The sequence below is a fragment of the Bufo bufo genome, chromosome 4 (genome assembly GCF_905171765.1).
Source record: "Bufo bufo chromosome 4, aBufBuf1.1, whole genome shotgun sequence".
NCBI classification, from domain to species: domain Eukaryota; kingdom Metazoa; phylum Chordata; class Amphibia; order Anura; family Bufonidae; genus Bufo; species Bufo bufo.
The window spans coordinates 382,207,467-382,231,187 of record NC_053392.1 but is presented as its reverse complement, the minus strand read 5'-3'; positions in this window follow the sequence as shown (position 1 = coordinate 382,231,187).

The following is a 23,721-nucleotide window of genomic DNA, read 5'->3' as shown; positions in this document are numbered from 1 at the left end:
ACCTGTAGGCCTACATTGGAATATACCTGTGATAGGCCTGGTAGCCTTACATAGGCCTCAGCCTATCTCCAACAATGAACGACTTCCCCGTTCTCCACCTCCACAGTGAACTGCTACCGATCCACTGCTGATACCAAAGAGCAAATGCATGAAGCGACATGGACTGGGTATGACATGTATTTGTAAACTTTTTTAGTACTCTGGAATATGTGTTTTTAGCAAGATAAATTTGGATGAAATATCCATCTAAAGCCAGGTTCACATGGTATAATACACTCACTTTTTGGCATCAGTATTATAACCATAAAGCTATCCTATATGGTGACTTGTGGGCGGGCAACATTAAAATTGCAAATTTCAAACTACCAGTCACACCTAATGACAGTGAAAAGAGTTCTGCCGACTGTCGTGTCATAATCACTGCAGCTTATGTAGCTTTTTTCATTATTATTAGATGTGATATAGTAGCCTGAAATTGAAACCATATCTTGTGCAACTACAAATCACGATGTAGTCCTAGCATTGTTGATCCCCATAGGATTCAATGGTCATCTAACAGGGTTTCCAGGTAATATGGACACTGTAATGGGGCCAGTTATGGCTAGTCTAATACATTAAAAGTCATTACACACCCAGAAGATGGGCACATTTATAGCAGCTTAATAAATGTCCCCCAATGATTTAAAGTAGAACCATCATTGAAAGTTCTTCCATTTGTAATGGATTCTCAACAATAAAACATAGTGTGCTGCTGGAAGCATTTAGTATAGCTTTCCAGCTTTATAGGAGCGATAAGCATTTTTTCTTCCCTTTGGATATTGCTCCCAAGGTGTTATGTTAATATTACTTTTAGTTATTTATTTATTTATTTTTTACAAAGATTATTTAACCATTTATTCTACCATTTTGTCAATTGCAAAACATGAAATTACAACATACTTTCTATACAGTTCTAGAAATACTGTTAAAAATGTGTATTTATAGCTTTCTTTATGAACTAATGAGTTTATATGTTCTTATCAAAATGTATAAAATCAACTTGAGTCACCAGGGTTTGGTCCAAGAGTGAAGCATGTCATCCCATTCCCTACCAGTATTGATTATTAGTGTTGAGCGCGAATATTCGAATTTTGAATTTTTTTCTCGAATATCGCAATTTCGAGATTTCGCGAATATTTAGAATATAGTTCCAAATATTCGCGAAATCGAATATTCGTATTTTTTTTTTTTAAAAAAATAAAAAAAATCGTACGATTATTTTAATCTTATGATTTTTTTTTTTTCCTATGACTATGGCTAGGCTAATATGTGTATTTTACGAAATTTCTTAATATTGCTCTAACTTCGTCTTTTAGAATATTCGTAATATTCTAAAAGACGGAGTTAGAGCAATATTCCGAATATTCTAAAAGACGAAGTTAGAGCAATATTAAGAAATTTCGTAAAATACACATATTAGCCTAGCCATAGTCATAGGAACATTGCCTTATACAGAAAAAAAATAAAAAAATAAAAATCGCATATTATTCGTGAAAAATTGAATAATTACGAATATTCGATTTCGCCGAAAATAATAAGAATATTCATTTGAATATTCGCGAAATATCGCGAAATCGAATATGGCACCTCCCGCTCATCACTAGGCTAATATGTGTATTTTACGAAATTTCTTAATATTGCTCTAACTTCGTCTTTTAGAATATTCGTAATATTCTAAAAGACGGAGTTAGAGCAATATTCCGAATATTCTAAAAGACGAAGTTAGAGCAATATTAAGAAATTTCGTAAAATACACATATTAGCCTAGCCATAGTCATAGGAACGTTGCCTTATTCAGGGGGGGGAAAAAAATCGTACGATTATTTTAATCTTATGATTTTTTTTTTTTTCCTATGGCTTGGCTAATATGTGTATTTTACGAAATTTCTTAATATTGCTCTAACTTCGTCTTTTAGAATATCCGTAATATTCTAAAAGACGGAGTTAGAGCAATATTACGAATATTCTAAAATACGAAGTTAGAGCAATATTAAGAAATTTCGTAAAATACACATATTAGCCTAGCCATAGTCATAGGAACATTGCCTTATACAGAAAAAAAATAAAAAATAAAAAATAAAAAATCGCATATTATTCGTGAAAAATTGAATAATTACGAATATTCGATTTCGCCGAAAATAATAAGAATATTCATTCGAATATTCGCGAAATATCGCGAAATCGAATATGGCACCTCCCGCTCATCACTATTGATTATGTGTTCAGATGGCTGCCATAGTTAATGGACAGGTCACAACACAAAATGTTTTTTTTTCATGTTCTTGCTTGTAGTCCCTCAAAGGTTGTGTTGGAGAGCACATTTGTTGATGCACTTACTTCCTAACAGTCATTTTAGGGCAAGTGAACCATCTCCAGTATCAAGTTCACTGGAATAAATCAGTATGTGCAGTTCAAAGAATATTTGTAGAATAGACTATGTAACATTATGGATCAGTCAAGTGAAATGCCCTGAACAAAGTGTAAGGCCTCTTGCACACGACCGTATGTATTTTGCGGTCCGCAAAAAATGGATCTGCAAAAAATACGGATGACATCCGTGTGCATTCCATATTTTGCAAATCGGAACAGCCGGCCCCTAATAGAACTGTACTATCCTTGTCCGTAATGCGGACAATAATAGGACATGTTGTATTTTTTTTGCGGAACGTAAATACGGACATACTGAAACGGAATGCACGCGGTTCCGCATACTGAAACTAAATTAATGGTTCTGCATACAGTCTGCAGAAATACTGGAACGGACATGGAAAGAAAATACGTTTGTGTGCATGAGGCCTTAGACTGATCCATAGCCTAGTGTAATGATGCCAGTTGTTCACAAGACTTCAGAATTGGACTTAATCTACTGTATAGCAGTCAACTTTCCCAGGTACTAATGATGTCTCCCGTTCTAAAATATCACAGGACTTACAGTAGGACTGAAATGTATAATAGCCCGATGGTCACAAGAATAATTTTATGAATCATGTATCAACATTGGGAGTTAACAAATATATGAGTAGAAACTAACTGTTGAACGCAGGAACTGAATGATGATTTCAGTCAGATATAATGAAGCAGATGATGATGATGATGATGATGACAGTTAAAGAACTCCCACAAAAATTGTTCTCTGGACTGTTAGAAAGGTACAACAAGTAGCAGCACACTGCCATGCACAAAGAGAAATGCAAACATTGAAGACATGAAATGTAAACTCACTGCTATACTTATTAAAGAAAATTATAAACTCTTTCCGCCATTTTTAGTCTAAATGTTGTTGAGCATATCTACCAGTGACAAGGTTGCTTCCAAACGACTGGATCTACAATATCAATGAACAACAATTATTTTCTAGGGGACATGCGATCACTGTAGAGATTGCTTGCTTCCATACAGCAGAGGTGATTGCTGCTTTATTGCAGATAATCTGTCTGATCATCAGTCCATGTAATAGGACACTCAGTAACCAGTGGACCCAGAGTAATGGATCAGATGTGAGACACTTGAATAACAACTGCCCCAAACAAACTAATAAACAGGAGAAGATGCAGCAGGCAAAAACCTGCTTGTCCTAACATCTAGTAGGTTAAATCAACCTGCTCTGTTCCGAATTAATTCATCATGAAGAGCGTTAAATCAGCTATATCCTGGCCTGCATGGAGAATGTATCTCAGTGTACATCACTGTGCATTGCAGCAACATGCATAGCTAGTCCTTTCTGGTAGTGAAACAGTTAGGCCTCCTGCACACGACAGTATTTTTTAACGTCCCGCAAAACGTGGTTCCGTGATCCGTGCCCGTTTTTGCTTCCGTTGTGCTTCCGTGTGTCCGTGTTCCCGTTTTTTTTGCGGCCCGACAGAATTCATTGCATGGTGAAAAAAATGTAATTTTAATAACTCCACCCAGGATACTGGTATAAATGAGGGTCACCTGAGTATGCATTTGTGGCCATTTTCTGTAGTCTTCACAGAGTACAGAGATTCATTTGGCTGCTTCTCTTTGCTGTTTCACCATGTCTGATTCAGAGGAAGAGTTCTTACTGCATTGACTTGTTTCTGGGCAATGGGGTCCGCGCAGTCCTTTGTTGACTGAGGAACCGAGTAGAAGGCGACGATTTTGGGTCCATCCGTTAGTTTCCCAACGGTACCGGAAAGGACACTTTAATTCCCTCTACGAAGATCTGCGCCTGCATCCTGCGAAGTTCTATTCCTTCTGTCGGATGACAGTGCCTACATTTGATCGCTTTCTGTCGTCTCTACGTACTGTCCTTACCTTCATGGACACCAATATGAGGCGCAGCATTTCTCCTGAGGAAAGGCTCATCGTCACGTTGAGGTAAGCAGGATAGTACTTTTATAGTTTAAACAGTAATGTGCACTGCTTCTGTCAGGAGGAACATGTGCTTGAAAATGGCTGCTGTTAGACATGTGCTAATGTTTGCCGAAGTAACGTTTCTTTACCCTTTTTTGTTTTTAATTCATTTGGTTGGTGTTGTTTTTTTATCCCCTGCTTAATCCCTATTTAATTTTTATTTGGGACAACCCTGGGTAAGGTTATTTAACTATACTATTTACAGATGCCCAACTAGGCAGTAGAACCTGTCTTGACCCAGGTGCAAATTAATACTTCACTTTTATTATAATTCGCTAAAAATTAAACTGTACTGAACATGTGTGCAATTGTATTCTTTAATTGAAATAGGACAAGACCAAAAAAATTATAAATTAAAAACACAATGCACCTCTGCACTGAAAGTGGCATACAGTGCACAGTGAAAGTGTGAGAGATGTGCACTATCTCCCACCATGTGTGGTTATGCACAAATTGCTACTGGTAACTACACCGAAAAAATGACACTACCACAGCACCATGTGTGGCTCAATTGTAACAACAGTATAGTTGTAATGACAACTTTATGAACTAGTAGGGGAGTAGTGATTGATCCCTCTACACACACAGGGCTTTGCTGATAGGAGGAAGCAGCAACGTTGGGAACCGTTACAGCCAACTCAATGACCAGCAAATAGTCGCCCTGTTAGTTTAACAGTGAGACCGACACAACACCATCAATGTCTGGTCGCTAGGTGCTAATACAGTGGAGAGGCGCAGAGCAATTTAAAATCTACAGCTGTCCCCCGACATGTTTCGCCAGGCTTCTGGCTTCTTCAGGGGCAATGGACAGCAATGAGTGGCCGCAGCCACCTGGAGGTTTAAATAGTATGTATGTAGATATTGACACAATGAACAGCCTATCCAGCGCACCGCTCGTGACCGGAGCGGGACCAATGAGAGCCGTGTACTAAAGGTCAGCCAGGGGAGAGCCTGCAACGTCACCTCACTGACGTCGTCAGCGGTGAAGTGTTACGTCCACAGCGGCTGTGGACGTAACACTTCACCGCTGACGACGTCAGTGAGGTGACGTTGCAGGCTCTCCCCTGGCTGACCTTTAGTACACGGCTCTCATTGGTCCCGCTCCGGTCACGAGCGGTGCGCTGGATAGGCTGTTCATTGTGTCAATATCTACATACATACTATTTAAACCTCCAGGTGGCTGCGGCCACTCATTGCTGTCCATTGCCCCTGAAGAAGCCAGAAGCCTGGCGAAACATGTCGGGGGACAGCTGTAGATTTTAAATTGCTCTGCGCCTCTCCACTGTATTAGCACCTAGCGACCAGACATTGATGGTGTTGTGTCGGTCTCACTGTTAAACTAACAGGGCGACTATTTGCTGGTCATTGAGTTGGCTGTAACGGTTCCCAACGTTGCTGCTTCCTCCTATCAGCAAAGCCCTGTGTGTGTAGAGGGATCAATCACTACTCCCCTACTAGTTCATAAAGTTGTCATTACAACTATACTGTTGTTACAATTGAGCCACACATGGTGCTGTGGTAGTGTCATTTTTTCGGTGTAGTTACCAGTAGCAATTTGTGCATAACCACACATGGTGGGAGATAGTGCACATCTCTCACACTTTCACTGTGCACTGTATGCCACTTTCAGTGCAGAGGTGCATTGTGTTTTTAATTTATAATTTTTTTGGTCTTGTCCTATTTCAATTAAAGAATACAATTGCACACATGTTCAGTACAGTTTAATTTTTAGCGAATTATAATAAAAGTGAAGTATTAATTTGCACCTGGGTCAAGACAGGTTCTACTGCCTAGTTGGGCATCTGTAAATAGTACTGCTTAATCCCTGGCACCTAACATCCCAATATTGATTTTTTTTGGCTTGCTTTTGTGCAAGTTTCAAACTTTTGTTCAGCTACCGGCCTCCAGACAATCCATGAATCCCCTGCACTCGCCAGTAGTTTGTTTAAAATGTTGTTGGATTCAGTCAGTCAGCCATGTTACTGCAGTCTGTAACCTGCCTGTCTGAGTGACTAATTTTTCATTTTTCTGGGATTACTGGCGAGTGGAGGGGATTTTTGTTGGTTTGGAAATAATTTTGGCCCTCTGTCAGGATCTCTATCTGCGTGCACCACCCTGTTAGAAGGCTGTATACCGGTCTGTACCCTATTTCGTAGGATTGTGCTGCTGCCAACCCCTGCGATTTCCATCAAACGTCCTCATCATGCCTAATGTTGTCAATATTTTGAACGTGCACAACACTCTCAGCATTTTAAAGGGGCTAAACACAGATGATGTAACTTAGTTGTGTTAGTACTGCCCACACCCCAATAGCTGGTAGTGTTTAGGTCAGATCCACCTTTTTTTTTTTTTTCAGTTTAATCAACCAAGGACATAGGGCAGTGTTATGGAGACGTTATCAGACAGAGTTGGCATTTTTTACAAAATGTCAACCCAGCAATTTGGCATGAATACTGTACTAGAATATAGTTTTTCGTAATTGCATTTTAACATTTTGCTCGAATTTCTGGCTTAAATCCAGTGCTGCGAGTAGGTTTCATAGTGTGCCCTGTGCTGATGAATGCTTGGGAAACTCAAGGGTGTATATTTGTAAACCATAGTCTTTTCAATGGGTGTGGGTGCCCACAGAGTGGGCCTTGAGTGCCGCCTCTGGCACCCGTCCCATAGGTGCCCCACCACTCCATAGGGTGCTTACAATCATGGAGTGTATACCACATTATACTTGAATCTTGAATCTGTTCTTCCCTTAGATTTTCAGTTGACTGTTTTTTTTGTTTTTTTTTTCTCTACAGATTCCTTGCAACTGGGAACTCTTTTGCATCCCTGCATTTTGAGTTTCTTTTAGGAACCTCGACGATCTCGAGTATTGTACGACACACTTGCCATGTCATCTGGCAGCAACTCAGAGAGACGGTGATGCCGCAGCCCAAGGTGGACGATTGGTTTCGGATCGCTGAGGGCTTCCAAAATTCAGCGCAGTTTCCAAACTGCATCGGGGCAATGGATGGCAAGCACATCCGTGTAAAGAAACCGCCACACTCAGGGAGCCGTTTCTTCAATTATAAACAGTATTTTTCGGTAGTGCTGATGGCAGTTGCTGACAGTAACTACCGGTTTATAATGGTTGATATCGGGGCCTATGGAAGCACTGAGGATGCTCGCATCTTTAGTGCTTCTAGAATGGGTGAGCAGCTTCGTGCCAACCAGCTTGCCCTGCCGGAGTCCAGAAGACTGCCCGGATATGCAGGTCCGCCGGCTCCATTTGTCATCGTGGCGGATGAAGGGTTTGCATTGACTCCACATGTTATGCGGCCCTTTCCAAAGCGTGTTTGGATGTCAGGAGGCGTATATTCAACTACCGATTGACTCGTGCCCGTCGATATGTTGAGTGCGCTTTCCGGGTACTCTCTAGCAAGTGGAGGGTGTTTTTGTCATCCATAGAGATGGCTCCGGAGAATGCTACCCTGGTGATTAAAGCATGTGTTGTTCTACACAACTTCACCAGGATTCACGAGGCTTCCTCTTCTGTTGACATGGAAGAGCTTCCTACGTCTTCAGATTTGGGTTTGGAAAGGACCCTGCATAGACGACCTGGGACTGCAGGCATTGCAGTTCGGGAACTCTATGCAGACTACTTTTACAGCTCAGAGGGGTCCGTGCCATGGCAGAGGGACGCTATTCGTGGCAGTTTTTGAAATCTTCTGGGCTCTTTAGTTTTTTATTAATTTCTAGATAGAATACTAAAAATTTATTGTGGTAGTTGAGTGTAGGGACTCGCAAGATAATGAGGAACCTTGACGTGGGCTTGCGGGCTGAGATTTTTTGGACAACAAATATTTAAATCTGCATATAAAGTAATATAAATAATGATTTGGTCCAAATGTAATTTGACTTAAACATCTTTATATATTTTTTTGAATGTTCCAAAAAAATTTCTAATACCTCATCATGACAGTATCCCAAAATAAACATGTTGATCATCTAAATAAAGTGTGGCTTTGTGAGTTAAAGTGTGTGTGTTTTTTTTTACCTTTCGAAATTTGACATGGAAATGTTCGGTGGAGTGTGCCAAATAAAAAACAGTCGACTACTTTTTGGCCTAAACAACATTTATGTTGAATATTGTTATCACCGTAATCCAATGGCAACCAATGGGACAAACATTAAGGTAAAACCAGATAAAGTGCTCATTACAAAAACTAAAAACAAAATTACAAATTAAGAAGGTCCTGAGTGAAGGAAGCCGATGTAAACGAGGACCGTGGCCTTACATGGGCCTGTGGAGGTGCCACAGATGAGAAACTGCCCGGGTAAAGGGGCTGACCCACTTGTTGCATTGGGCCCTGGGGTGGTCCATACTGGGGTTGCTGGTGATAAGAAGACCCTTGGAATGTTTGTGGCGCTACCTCAAAGGCTCCTGCCCTTTGCTGCTGTCCGGCATTTTCAATTTTGACTTTCATGGCATTAAGCTTTGCCAGAATGTCGCCATGGTTGGGTAGAGCAAACATTTTGATTACGACCGCTAATGAAGCAAGGCACTCATGATGCTCCAAAGGAGTGACGTGCTTCATTAGCGGCCCTAAGCCAAATATAATTTTATCCTCCACACCATCACTCCTCCTCTGGGCAAGAAACTCGATGAGCCGGGCGTTAATAAGTTCCCGACTCTCTTGCCCAGAGGTAGAGGGAGGGACTTGTCGGTGACGTCTTGGCTGGGGCTGTACAATCCGGGGTGGACTGGCCAGTGGTAGGGGGGCCTCGGCCAGTGTTGAGTCCTCTGGGTCCTCAGCCGGCGTTGGAGCAGGACTTTCTTGGGGTGAGAAAACCGCAGGGGTTTCACTCCCCGACGTGTCTGAATCTTGGGACGGATCCAGACTGTCCACAGTACTGTATTTGAAATAAAAACAAAAAAAATTAGCTAATTTGATTTAAACATTACAAAAGTACATTGAGTATATTATTGGAAAACAGCCGTGTGAATAAAATATATATACGGAGTGGCAGCATACATCAGAGATTTGCTTTTACACAAAGAATACCAGCTTCTATGTGAAATTGTGAAATCCCATTTGGATTGCATTTAAAATCTATCGATGGGATAAGTCTTGGAAAGGCCGAATGTTACTGTAATGGGAAAACAGTGTTTGCTGTTTGGAGCTGTCCAGCCTCAGAAGAGGATTCCTCAGTCAAGGACCAAAACCAGTGCTGATATTCAGTCCAGGTCATCTGTATGTGGCCCGCTTCCACCATCCAAAGTTACAAGATGTAATTTGTACCTAGTAGAACATCATCTACAGAGAAACAACATGTACCAGGCCACACTTGACCAGGGTGAGAGTAGTAGTTTGAATCCTGCTGGTCAAGCGTAGTTGGAACTTCATTATTATCCATTTTCCTAGGAGCTGGTTATTGTCATTTTATATGACCAATGTAAGGAATCCATGTTGTGTTTGGTGCACTAACATTTAAGCTATATAAATGACAATGGAAATACCTATAGGGTAACCATTTCCAAAACATCAAAAAGTTAGATAATAGGTCTCAATGGTACAAATCTCACGTTGGCCCAAAAATTACATCCGAAAAACACTAGTCAGGGCTCCCATTAAAACGTGTGGATTTCTGAAAGCTTTTTAAACTATTGCTGTGTGACTTGGAGCCGCAAAACCCGATGATCTACTGTATGAGGAAATAATGCGTGCAGTGCGCAAGTGTCATCTCCATTCTCTTTTCTTGTTACAATTGCAAACATCTATGTTCCAGGAGGGTCAATAAATTGCTTCTACACGTCCAAAACAGAGAGGGGAGGCGCCATCTGCACACTACACGTGTCGTCTCATCATACACAGCTCAAAAGCGGTGGCCCCTGGTTTGACTCCACCACAAAACTGATGTAGACAACCAACACCAGGCATGTACAAACTGTTGCCCACCAGCTGATGCCCAACTACAACTCCAAGCAGGACTGGGTAGCTTACAGCTATTCTGGCATGCTGGGAGTTTCAGTTGGAAAAGAGCTGAATGTAGTCAGTTAGGACATGGCTGCCCTACCGAAAGAATAGGTCTTCAATACAAGAACACAACTGTATCTATTAGTTTATTGGACACTTTTGCAAGTCAAAATTCAAATGTAAGTTTGAAAAATTTAAACATTTTGAAGAATACATTACAAATACTTACGGCCTCAATTCCATTACTGGCCGCAGAAACTGCAACTGGGCCGTATAAATGTAAGCCCGTTTCCGGGAGGTTCCCTCACCACTCCGGCCTTTGCTGGTCATCTCCCGCCGGAATTGGTCCCAGCAACTCGCCCAGCGGGTTTTGGTTTGTTTTACTGTTTTGAAATGATATAATAGACATTTGTGAGCTCCAAAAATTATAAAGGGGAAAAACAGATGTCTGTTTCAAAAACCATGAACAGGCCTTTATGCCCAAGGAGGCTGGACCACCAAATAAACACTATTGTCACCTCAGGGAATTTAAAACGACATATTTTGGCCACACAGGGGGCAAGGACAGCACAACTACATTGCTATCACTTACCTAATTGGGCCCGGACTCGGCTATCCGCTTTGGACCATTCGCTTCTGCGCATGCTCCGTGCCATTTGCTCCCACGAAGCATCCTTTTTTAATCGGTCACTATACGCATTTTGCCTGGTATCCAATAGCTCGGGCCTCTCCTGGACCAGGGTTATCAGTTTTTTGACATTCCATCGCGGCATGGTGGATGAAAATAACCTGCTGAAATGGCACCCTCACCACACACAAGCTGTTTACCACAGATGTCTAGAAATTAGCATATCCTGTGACCTTCAACTTCCTGATTTTTTTTTTCAATTTATTGCCACAAGTTTTGCCAGACAATTTGGCTATGCCATAAGATGAAATAAAACAGGCGCGGACGCGGATGTCAAACGGGTGTGCAACCGCGTTTTTCACGGCCCCATTGACTTGAATGGGGCCGCGAACCGTTAGCCGTGAAAAAAATAGGACAGGTTATATTTTTTGACGGACAGGAAAGACGGGTCGAGGGCGCAGGTGACAAAACGGTGCAGTAGCCGAGTTTTCTACGGACCCATTGAAAGTCAACGGGACCGCAGAAAAACACGTTCAACGTGCCAACGGCCAAGGGGTGCACACAACAGTCGTGTGCAAGAGGCCTAAGGCTACATGCACACGACCGTGTGTTTTGCGGTCCGCAAATTGCGGATCCTGCAAAAAAAAACGGATGACATTCCGTATGGCATCCGTTTTTTTTGCGGATCCTTTTTTTGCGGATCCATTGTAATAATGCCTATCCTTGTCCGCAAACTAGAAAAAATTAGGACATGCACTATTTTTTTTGCGGAGCAACGGAACGGACATACTGATGCGGACAGCACACGGTTGGGCTGCGTTTGGTCACCGTTCCACTTTGTAGGCGGACACCAAAACGCTGCTTGCTGCGTTTTGATGGCCGTTTGACGATGCGGAGCCAAACGGATCCGTCCGGACTCACAATTGAAGTCAATGGGGACGGTTTGTACTGGCTCCGCTTTGAGACGGATCCGTTTCAAAACGTTCACATCTCTGCGCATGCCCAGTAATTTCCTTTCTCTCCCATCATCGTCGGCCATCTTGGATCATCGACTTGCTGAATAATGGTAAGTATAGGAAGTTTTGTCTGTTTGTCTTTCTTTATTTTTTTTCTATTTATCTATCTATCACTAGGGGGGGCTGCTAGCACTAGGGTGTGTCTGTGTGTGTGTGGCTGGAATAGTGGGGGGTGCTGGCACTTGGGGTGGAGGCTGTCTTTATGGGGGCTACTGGCTTTGGGGGATGGCTGCTGGCACTTGGGGGTGGTTGGAACTGTGGGGGCTGCTGGCACTGGGAGGGGGGCTTTGACTGGAACTTTGGGGGCTGCTGGCACTAGGGGTGGCTTTATTAGGGCTACTGGCTCTGGGGGTGGCTGATGGCACTGGGGTGGTGGAGCAGCTGGCATTGGGGGGGTGTGGCTGGAACTGGGGGGGGGCTGCTGGCACTGCGGGGGAGTTGCTGGAACTGTAGGGCTGCTGGAACTGTGGGGGCTTCTGGCACTGGGGGGGCTGGCTTTATGGGGGCTACTGGCTTTGGGGGGTGGCTGATGGCACTGGGGTGGGGGGGCTGCTGGCACTGGGGGTGTGTGGCTGGAACTGTGGGGGCTGCTGGCACTGGAGGGGGTGCTGGCACTGCGGGGGGGGGGGGGTGTGGCTGGAACTGTGGTGGCTGCTGGCACTGGGGGGGCTGGCTTTTTGGGGGCTACTGGCTTTGGGGGGTGGCTGATGCCACTGGGGGGGCTGGCTTTATTGGGGCTACTGGCTCTGGAGGTGGCTGATGGCACTGGGGTGGGGGGCTGCTGGCACTGGGGGGACTGATGGCACTGGGGGGGTGGCTGTAACTGTGGGAGCTGCTGGCACTGGGGGGGCTGATGGCACTGTGGGGGGCTGCTGGCACTATGGGGGACTGCTGGCACTATGGGGGGTGCTGTCTCTGGGGGGGGATTATGGCACTTGAGGGGATTATGGCACCTGTGGGATAAAAAAAAAATTCATATTTTTTATTAGGGTCGTCAAAAAAAATAAAAATTTATAGAAAGTTCTGTGGTGGGCAAGCACCAATATATCTTGTAAAAAGTAAGTATTTAAATAAATAAAAATTGTTGATATATGTGGAAATAGTGTTCTAAACAAGTTACTTTAACGTTATCTGCATTTTGTCTGGTATTATGTTGCGTACAGATGTCATCAAAGAAACAAACAATTGATTGGAGACACCCACCCCGAAGGCACCGTCGTATTCAGAGGCTGGTAAGTATAAAATCAACGCTTGGAGTTTGTACTGTTTGATTTGTTGCATTAATCAGTATGTGCTCTTATTATAGGTTTCTTCATCATCATCGGACGGTTCTCCAGCTGTGGCCGGCTCACCTGCCGGTGCCGGCTCAGCATAGTGGGTGGCCTCGCCATCGTCCAGGGGAGGTGGACCAAGCCCGGACCGGGGCTGTTAAGAAGTATATATATATATATATATATAATGGAAAAATAGAGCAGCACTCCAAAGTAGCAGTAAAAAGTGGTATCTTTATTAACCCATAGGTGACGTTGTGTCACCTATAGGTGAATAAAGATACCACTTTTTACTGCTACTTTGGAGTGCTGCTCTATTTTTCCATTATACATTTGGGTAAACTTTTTCCCTTTGAGCTAGCACCCACCTGTGTTTTTTTTGGTTGGTGCCGCCATATTATTTTTACCATATATATACAGTGGGGGAAATAATTATTTGACCCCTCACTGATTTTGTAAGTTTGTCCAATGACAAAGAAATGAAAAGTCTCAGAACAGTATCATTTCAATGGTAGGTTTATTGTAACAGTGGCAGATAGCACATCAAAAGGAAAATCGAAAAAATAACTTTAAATAAAAGATAGCAACTGATTTGCATTTCATTGAGTGAAATAAGTATTTGAACCCTCTAACAAAAAAAGACTTAATACTTGGTGGAAAAACCCTTGTTTGCAAGCACAGAGGTCAAACGTTTCTTGTAATTGATGACCAAGTTTGCGCACATTTTAGGAGGAATGTTGGTCCACTCCTCTTTGCAGATCATCTCTAAATCCCTAAGGTTTCGAGGCTGTCTCTGTGCAACTCTGAGCTTGAGCTCCCTCCATAGGTTTTCGATTGGATTAAGGTCCGGAGACTGACTAGGCCACTCCATGACCTTAATGTGCTTCTTCTTGAGCCACTCCTTTGTTGCCTTTGCTGTATGTTTTGGGTCATTGTCGTGCTGGAACACCCATCCACGACCCATTTTCAGTTTCCTGGCAGAGGGAAGGAGGTTGTCGCTCAGGATTTCACGATACATGGCTCCGTCCATTTTCCCGTTTATGCGAATAAGTTGTCCTGTGCCCTTAGCAGAAAAACACCCCCAAAGCAAAATGTTTCCACCCCCATGCTTGACGGTGGGGACGGTGTTTTGGGGGTCATAGGCAGCATTTTTCTTCCTCCAAACACAGCGAGTTGAGTTAATGCCAAAGAGCTCTATTTTGGTCTCATCAGACCACAGCACCTTCTCCCAGTCACTCTCTGAATCATTCAGGTGTTCATTGGCAAACTTCAGACGGGCCTGCACATGTGCCTTCCTGAGCAGGGGGACCTTGCGAGCCCTGCAGGATTTTAATCCATTGCGGTGTAATGTGTTTCCAATGGTTTTCTTGGTGACTGTGGTCCCTGCTAATTTGAGGTCATTAACTAACTCCTCCCGTGTAGTTCTAGGATGCTTTTTCACCTTTCTCAGAACCATTGACACCCCACGAGGTGAGATCTTGCGTGGAGCCCCAGAGCGAGGTCGATTGATGTTCATTTTGTGCTCCTTCCATTTTCGAACAATCGCACCAACAGTTGTCACCTTCTCTCCCAGCTTCTTGCTAATGGTTTTGTAGCCCATTCCAGCCTTGTGCAGGTCTACAATTTTGTCTCTGACATCCTTGGACAGCTCTTTGGTCTTTCCCATGTTGGAGAGTTTGGAGTCTGCTTGATTGATTGATTCTGTGGACAGGTGTCTTTTATACAGGTGACTAGTTAAGACAGGTGTCCTTAATGAGGGTGACTAATTGAGTAGAAGTGTCTAACCACTCTGTGGGAGCCAGAACTCTTAATGGTTGGTAGGGGTTCAAATACTTATTTCACTCAATGAAATGCAAATCAGTTGCTATCTTTTATTTAAAGTTATTTTTTCGATTTTCCTTTTGATGTGCTATCTGCCACTGTTACAATAAACCTACCATTGAAATGATACTGTTCTGAGACTTTTCATTTCTTTGTCATTGGACAAACTTACAAAATCAGTGAGGGGTCAAATAATTATTTCCCCCACTGTATATGCTTGTAAGGCTGAAGTTCAGCCTGCATTTGTGGGAGGGGCTTGAGCCTTTATAAACCCCTCTTCCCTCACCTTAGTAGGCGTTCCGGTTCATGGATTTTCGGGTTGGACAGTGACGTGTGTTTGCTTCGTTCCGCCGGCCGCCTCACGCTACAGCACCGCATTAAGTGGGTAAGTTTGGGTTTCCGGTCGGTGCAAGCCGAGCAGGGGACAGCAGCAGTCCTGCCGGCACACGCACACTTCCTCGTTCGGTGGGTGCGTTCCAGCGTGGAACGCACGCGCTTCCTGTTACTATGGGCCAGCGAGTCGTCCTTCAGCCATGGCAACTGGCGGCGCACGCGGCCCTCTCATGGCTGGGACAGGCGGTAGCCCGGTTCCTAATAGGCACTTATGCGGCACTCTGCGGCGTGCGTTCCAGGGTGGAGCGCACGCGCCTCCCGGTGCTGGCAGCATGTTTGACTCACCCCCTTGCCGGTCACTGTTGCTACGGCGGCGGTGTGCGTTCCTCAGTGGAACGCACGCGCACACTCATCTAGACTGGCGATGCGGCGAATGCTTGCGGCATGAGTAGGCTGTCTGGACGGGCATGAGTAGGCTGTCTGGACATCACCTTAACCGCTAAGGTGGCCATCCTTTGCAGGATTCGCCCTGCTTCTTTTCACTTACTTTCTACCTGGTTGCGCCCAGGCCGGTCTCATCTTCCTGGTACGCCCAGGCCACTGTTGTCATTGTGTCATAGCCACTTAGATCTTTGTCACCAGGGCACAGTCGGTTGTCTTGTCTTGTCACAGTGTCTCCCCTGGTTCACCCAGGGTACGGTACATCCCTGGTACACCCAGGTCCTCATACTTTTCTCCTTCTCTGATACGTGGGTCTTGGCGCACATTTCCGCTGGCTTGTCCTTGTCTTGGTGTTCTGTCTAAAGGCCCATCCTCCGGCTGCTCCCCTAGTTGTTCTACACTCTTTTCCCCTGACTCACAGTTTCTCCATGTCAGTCTGCCGCCCTTCGCGGGCCGCTGCTACGCGCATCCTTTATCTCATGGCAACGCGCCATCGCTCCTTTCACCCACCTGGTACGCTCAGGTGGTCTTCTGCTGTCAAATAACCGGTCAGATACGCTCAGATTGTTTACTTGACCTAGGGGTGCGCCCCATCCTGGCCAGTTCGCCTGGTTCTAACATGTATGGGGTCATCCGTTATTCTGCACTTTCAAATTTTCGCCTGTTACTTTATTTACAGGGGTTTTTCCTTTTTTTTTTCGTTCCAATCAGTCCTATTCAGGTAAGTTTGCACTGACTCCGCCGGGGTCCCGGTCAGATCAAGTTCACGCTTTTAATTGTCCCTTCATCTGTCCGGCTAGGTCAGGTTCTGCTGAGCCATCCTACGGGTTCTTATTCCCCAGCACTGCCATGTCTCGTGCTTCGGATATGGAGGACGGCCTGTCCGTCTCCGGCTCGATCATATCAAGCCAGGCGGGTCTATCATCCCTTCGGAGCTGGACCATACCAAAGCTATTGGCTGAGCTGAACCGAAGAGGCATTCCGCACCCGGCCACCGCAAGGAAGGCAGAGCTGTACAAGTTGCTCATGACCAGCCCCAGCACTTCGGCAGTGCAGCAGGAGGCGTCATCCATCCAGTTGTCACTAATGCAGCTACAGTCGACCCTAAACTCCTTGGTCGACTCGGTAGCAGACGTTCGGGCAAGGGTTTCAGAGCTGGAATCCCAGCCACCCATGGCACCCCCGGCACCCGTCCCGCTGATGGCACCATCTACATCGGGTTGGCTGGCTACAGGTACGCCAAGGCCCATTCCCCAAGTGTCCCCCTCTCACTTCATTCCCGACAACCTCAAAAGAGACATTCTGGCAGGGAAAGATGTCAACCTGGCGTCAATCCTCATTGTTGCTCAAGACGTACCCGAAAACAGGGTCATCAACTGTGGCGATGTGTCGGTGGTACTCCGGGCCAAGGACTCGCGGCTTAACCGCAAGTTGACAATCCCTGAGTTTGTCTTGGCTTTCAGCCTCTTCAGAGACATCATCTGCACCGCACAGCCGGAGAGGAGAGAAGAGCTGGACAGCTATTTGTACCTGGTCACTGACCTGGAGCACAAGTATGGTGGGTCGGCCTTCTACGACTACCATCGTTCCTTTTCGGCTAAGGCAGCAGCAGCGTTGGCGCAGTTCCAGTATGTCACCAGCTGGTCTTTGATTGACACGGAGCTCTTCTGTCGTCACTTCGCTGGCCTCAGGGCACCCAACCGTGCGACGTGTCAATCAATCTTCCACTCTTCTGAATGGGCCCAAATAGCGCCCACCCGTCTCAGGACAGGGCCCTCCCGTGCACCTCCGGGTCTTTTCCGTCTAATCCCTCCACTGTCAAACTGGGCAGACCCATTGTCTACTTGGGAAAAAGCCAGGTCTGCAACAATTTCAACTCAGGGGGGTGCTCTTATGCCAGCTGCAGATCCCTCCACGTCTGCTCCCTGTGCTTCAGGGCCCATCCACGGTCCGCCTGCCCCAAAAAGTCTGCTAAAGGGTCCTGACTAGCCGACATTAACGTGGACCTCTTGGCGGCGCTCCTTCAGGTTCACCATGATCAGGACTTTGTGGCGTTCCTGTTGGCGGGCTTCCGCCAGGGGTTCCACACAGGGCTCATCACACTGCCACAGGTTCCCTGGGAAGGCAGGAATCTGCTGTCGGCCACCCTGGACCCTCCAGCCACTAGCGAGTTGCTCCAGTCGGAAGTGGCTAAAGGGTTTCTCATAGGCCCTTTCCCGCGCATCCCGTTTTCTTCATGGCGAATCAACCCCATCGGCTTAGTTTCAAAGAAAAATACCAATAAAAAAAGGTTGATTTATGACCTGTCCGCCCCTCATGTTTCCGGAATTCCTAGCCTTAATTCCCTGATTCCCTCAGAGGAATTTGCCATGCGTTACTCCTCAGTGGACGACGCAATTCAGGCCATCCTGTTGCATGGTAAGGGCGCTTGGCTGGCAAGGGTGGACATCGCCGATGCGTTTAAGCTCCTTCCCATCCAACCTCAGTTGTGGCAGTTCTACGGCATTGAGTGGGCCGGCCAGTATTTTTCGCCAATAGACTCACGTTTGGATCCAAGAGTAGCCCCTGGTTATTCGACCAACTGGCCAAGGCGCTACATTGGATCTTGGTCCATCACGGGGGCCTCTGGTCAGTCATCCACTACCACAATGACTTTCTAGTCGTGGAGGACCCGCAGGGCTGGTCTGGCATTCTCACCGTCCTCCTGGAGATGTTCGCCAGTCTGGCTGTTTCGGTCGCGGAGTCAAAGACTGAGAGTCCCGCCACGAGGGACTCGTTCCTGGGCATCATCCTGTATTCAGTTCTATTGCAGGCCAGCCTCCCGGAAGAGAAACTCGCTCAGTGTCGGGAGGTCATTTCCCAGGCGGCTTCCACGGGGTGCCTCACTAGAGTCGAGTTGCAATCTCTTCTGGGGCGGCTCAATTTTGCCTCTAGGATCATGCCCCAGGAGAGGACTTTCATGTCAAGGCTGCTCCAGCTTCTTCCCTCAGCACCCGAGCAGGACAGCGTCATCCGGTTGGACGGGCAGGCCATGGCAGACCTGGCCATGTGGGAATTGTTCCTGTCCCGATGGAACGGCATCTCTTTTTTTGTGTCTCCTTGGTCTCCCTCCTGCCCGACTATTTTTTCGGACGCTGCTGCATCCTTCGGCTACGCGGCTATTTGGGGTCCCCGTTGGCTAGCGGACTGTTGGCCCACTTCTATCCTAGAGGAGGCCGAGTCCATCCGCACCTCCTCCCTGTTGGAGTTGTACCCCATCGTTGCAGCAGCTTAGGCATGGGGTCACCTCTGGGCTAACTTGCCAGTGATGTTCGTGACAGACAACCAGGCCTTGGTCGACATCTTAGCCAAGGGCAGGGCCAAGTCCCCCAAAATCATGGCACTATTGCGCCAGCTGGTTTGGCTGGCCCTATCACACAACTTTCACGTGCATTGTAGCCACATTCCGGGTCAGCAAAATGTGGCAGCTGACGCACTATCCCGGTTTAATTTCACACTCTTTTTTCAGGTCATGCCAGAGGCCGAGCCGCTCAGATATCCCACCCCGGCTTTCAGTTCCCTGACAATGGACTAGGCATGCTCGTCTCTTCGGCAAGAGACCTGGCACAGCAGTCCCTCGCCCCCAGTACCGCCAGGAACTATCTTTCAGGCCTGAGAACCTTCCAGGCGTTTTCGTGTCTGCACCCGCAGGGTGGCCTGGCGGACATTCCTTTCATCATGGCCTTCATTGCCCATTGTCACCACCAGTTACACCTCTCCTACAATACCATTAAGTTGTACCTGGCGGGCGTCCAACACCACACCATGCTCCGCAACCCAGGGGGCGGGTCCATTTTTTCTGCGCACGCGATTAAGGCCACCTTGCGAGGGGTCCAGAAGGGTAGGCCCAATCACCTGTCCCGCGACAGGGCGTCACTGGGGAGATGTTCTGGAGATTGTCTTCAGCCCTGGATGGGGCTCCTTTTGGGCCCTTCTCCAGCTTGGTCTTTAAAGCTGTCATGTATTTGGGCTTTTAAGGCTTCCTTAGGCCAGGCGAGTTCACTTGCAGTATGGCAGGGCGGTGCAGTCTGCACAGAGAACAGCTGGTGAGGAATCTAGACCATTACACGCTGAAGTTAATTTCCACCAAGACTAGTCAAACAGGCCCCCCGGTGGAGGTTCAGTTTTTCCCGACTGATTATAAATGGTGCCCGGTACAGGTGTTTGGCCAGCTCATGCTCGCCCTCCAGGATGCTCCACCTCACAGCCCTCTACTACCACATCTCGATGGCGCAGTTCATCAGCCACATCCGCACGGTTGCTGCTGGCTTGAGGTTTGACCCCGGCGCTATATCCGGCCATTCCTTCCGCATTGGAGCGGCTTCTGCGGCTTCCCGGCATGGGGTCCCCGCCCATGTCATCCGAAAGATGGGCAGGTGGAGTTCGTCTTGCTTCACCAGATACATACCTAACCCTCAGGTGGAGATTTCGCAGGCGTTTCGGTCATTGGTATTATAAGGTAATAAAGTCTTGTACCTTAACTATGTTGATTTCCTTTTTGCCCCCTTTTAGGCTGCTCTCGTACCCGGCTCCAGGCACACACCAGCCGGTTAGGTTCTAGGCAGGCGCGCTGCCCAAGTTCGTATTTTAGCCACGACCACAAGTTGGTAAGGCTGAAGTTCAGCCTGCATTTGTGTGAGGGGCTTGAGCCTTTATAAACCGCTCTTCCCTCACCTTAGTAGGCGTTCCGGTTCATGGACCCACCCACCCATTCCCTTCATTCCAAGGGTCCTCCTTAGGGCAGCCCCCTTTTAGGCTGCTCTCGTACCCGGCTCCAGGCACACACCAGCCGGTTAGGTTCTAGGCAGGCGCGCTGCCCAAGTTCGTATTTTAGACACGACCACATTATATATTTCTTTTAAATACATTATGGTTAAAAAAAAAATGTTTTTGTTTCAGCGATCTGCACCTAGAGCCGCCAGCGAGGATCCCCCAGTCGCCTCCAGAGTCCACGGGAATGAGAGTGGCGGTCGTAGACGTGTAAGTCTTGATTAAGTAGTTCTAATTTGCATTTTGTATTAGGATTTACATTTAATTTTGTATTTCTTTTTCTTTCAGGGTTCCAGAGGCTCCACCAGGGAAGATGAGGAGCTTGGGGTCCCTATCATCGATAACCAGCTCCTCATCCAACTGGTGGAGGCGCGTCCATCATTATGGGACCACCACCACGCTGATCATCATCGGACCCAGCGGCTCTGGAGGGACATATGTTCTGAACTTTTTGAGACCTGGGGGGATCTAAATAAGGTAGCTAAGGAGAAATGTGTTAAGTACAGCAATATGTATTTTACTACATTCATATTGTTCTTTACCTTACATCATGCTAAATTTATTTTTATGTTTTTTTCTATAGTCAAACTGGTTAACACGCGTTGGCGATCTATCCGGGACCGCTTCAGGAGGGATTTTAACAAGGAGGTTCAGGCCCCGAGTGGCTCCGAAGGAACCTTTGGGACCACCTACATCTATACTGTGGCCCTGGGGTTCCTGCGACAGACAATGGCACCAAGAAGGTAAATCTTTTTTACAACTGTACGCCGCTTGGCTCCCCTGTTTTGGTCAGCCCCCTACTGTCAGAGGGACAACTGTTTTTTCCGTCTGAGTGTAGGGGGCTGTCTGAGACAGCGGTGCGTTTGGCTCCCCTGTTTTGTCCAGCCCCCTACAGTCAGAGGGACAACTGTTTTCTCCTTCTGAGTGTAAGGTGCTGTCTGAAACAGTGAAGTGTTTGGCTCCCCTGTTTTGGCCAGCCCCCTACAGTCCGACGGACAACTGTTCTCTCTGTCTGAGTGTAAGGGGCTGTCTGAGACAGCGGTGCGTTTGGCTCCCCTGTTTTGGCCACCCCCTACAGTCAGAGGGCCAACTGTTTTCTCCTTCTGAGTGTAAGGGGCTGTCTGAGACAGTGGAGCGTTTGGCTCCCCTGTTTTGGCCAGCCCCCTACAGTCAGACGGACAACTGTTTTCTCCTTCTGAGTGTAAGGTGCTGTCTGAGACAGCGGAGCGTTTAGCTCCCCTGTTTTGGCCAGCCCCCTACAGTAAGAGGGACAACTGTTTTCTCCGTCTGAGTGTAAGGGGCTGTCTGAGACAGCGGAGCATTTGGCTCCCCTGTTTTGGCCAGCCCCCTATGGTATAAGATAGACATAGCATAGAACATGGATGTTTTATTTAAAGGACAATTCTTAACTTTCCTTGTTTTGGTTTTTTTCTACAGAAGTGCCAGCAGCACTCTGGAGCCTGAACAACCTCCTGAGGCGGAACCAGAACGGATCGCCAGCGCCAGCCCTCCTGTCCCTCATGCATCGGCTCAGGACAATCCGGGTCCCCTACCGTATCCCTCCGCTCAACAGAGGCTCTTTGGTTTCCGCCAAAATTTGAGAGCCCTGGTGTGCAGGCAGAGATCTGGTAGGCCAAATCAAACTGATTATGTGAACCTTGTAGAGGTCGTTTCCGACGCTCTGGAAGGTTTTGCCGAACATCAAAAGGAGTTTAGTGCTGACTTGATTCGCCGCTGGGAGGGGGCGGAGTCGGCGATTCAACCCAGCCCAAACTACCATTATGGGCTAAGCATAATCAGTTTTATGGACTCAATGACGCCCGAGCAGTTGCATGAGTTTAAGATCATGCTAGAGAACGGATCATGGCAAATTATGCACCGCCCCCAACCCCCACCCCCATGCCACACCTATCCCCCATCTCACACCTATTCCCCATCCCACACCTATCCCCCATCCCACACCTAACCCTCATCCCACACCATGTGTTCCCTTCTGTCTCTTATTCTTCTTCTCCTCCCCACTATTTTCCTCCAACTTCTTTCCAAACTCCCTCCACCTCTACACATGCTTCGGTCCCCTCCTCTTCAGACCCTTCCTTTCTCCACACCCCACAATTTCGTCTTGCATCCTTTCCTGTGGCTCGTAGTTTAATCTCAGATAATCGACAGGACAGGGGGGCTACCATTGCCAGCCCCAGACCACCAACCCCACGACAGTCCACCTCCCCTCTCAATTTTGCACAGTTGTGAAAGGTTAAATATGTTTATATTTATTAGTTTTTTTATGTTTTTAATTATAAAAAAATAAAAAAAATTATAGTTTACTTCACTGTGTCTGTGTTTTTATTGTCCTGTACAGGGTAACCTTGGCCACTACAGCTGCGTTGAAATTAAAACTACCCTAGTCTCACTACTGTGCATTTATTATAACACCCTTGGTATTTGATTTTTTTTCAAAACAGCATTAGTCCCAATGTTGGAAGAACCATGAACATGACCATCAATAATGAGCTATCTTTTGGCTCTTTATTGATCGTAGACCCTATGATTGGCAAATGAACAAGCAAATTCTTGTTAATTGTTTAATCTTGTGCCCTTTCATATGAGCCCTTGTGGGAGTCACGGTCCATCAGCATCATCATGAATTCATTAACAAATTGTAATTTTACAGTTTGATTAATGATTTCCCGATGACTCTCTGACATAACAAGTGTGATTACCACAAGGGACATACAGCTGTTAACAGGGTATTTACATTAGAGAATGGGGGGATTTCGCTTGAATATGCCCCCATTGTCTGATAGGTGTGGGTTCTATTGCTGGGACCCGCACCTATATCGAGAACGGAGCGGGGAGCACTGTTGCTGGAGGACCACATATTTCCCGGGGTCCATCCACCATTAAGCGCTAATCTCTGCCTCTCCCATAGAAATGAATGGAGAGTGGCTGCGCATGCGCAGTGCGCCCTCCTCTACTTTCTCCGTTCTCAATATAGGTTAAGGTACCAGCAGTGGGACCCGCACGTATAAGACAATGGG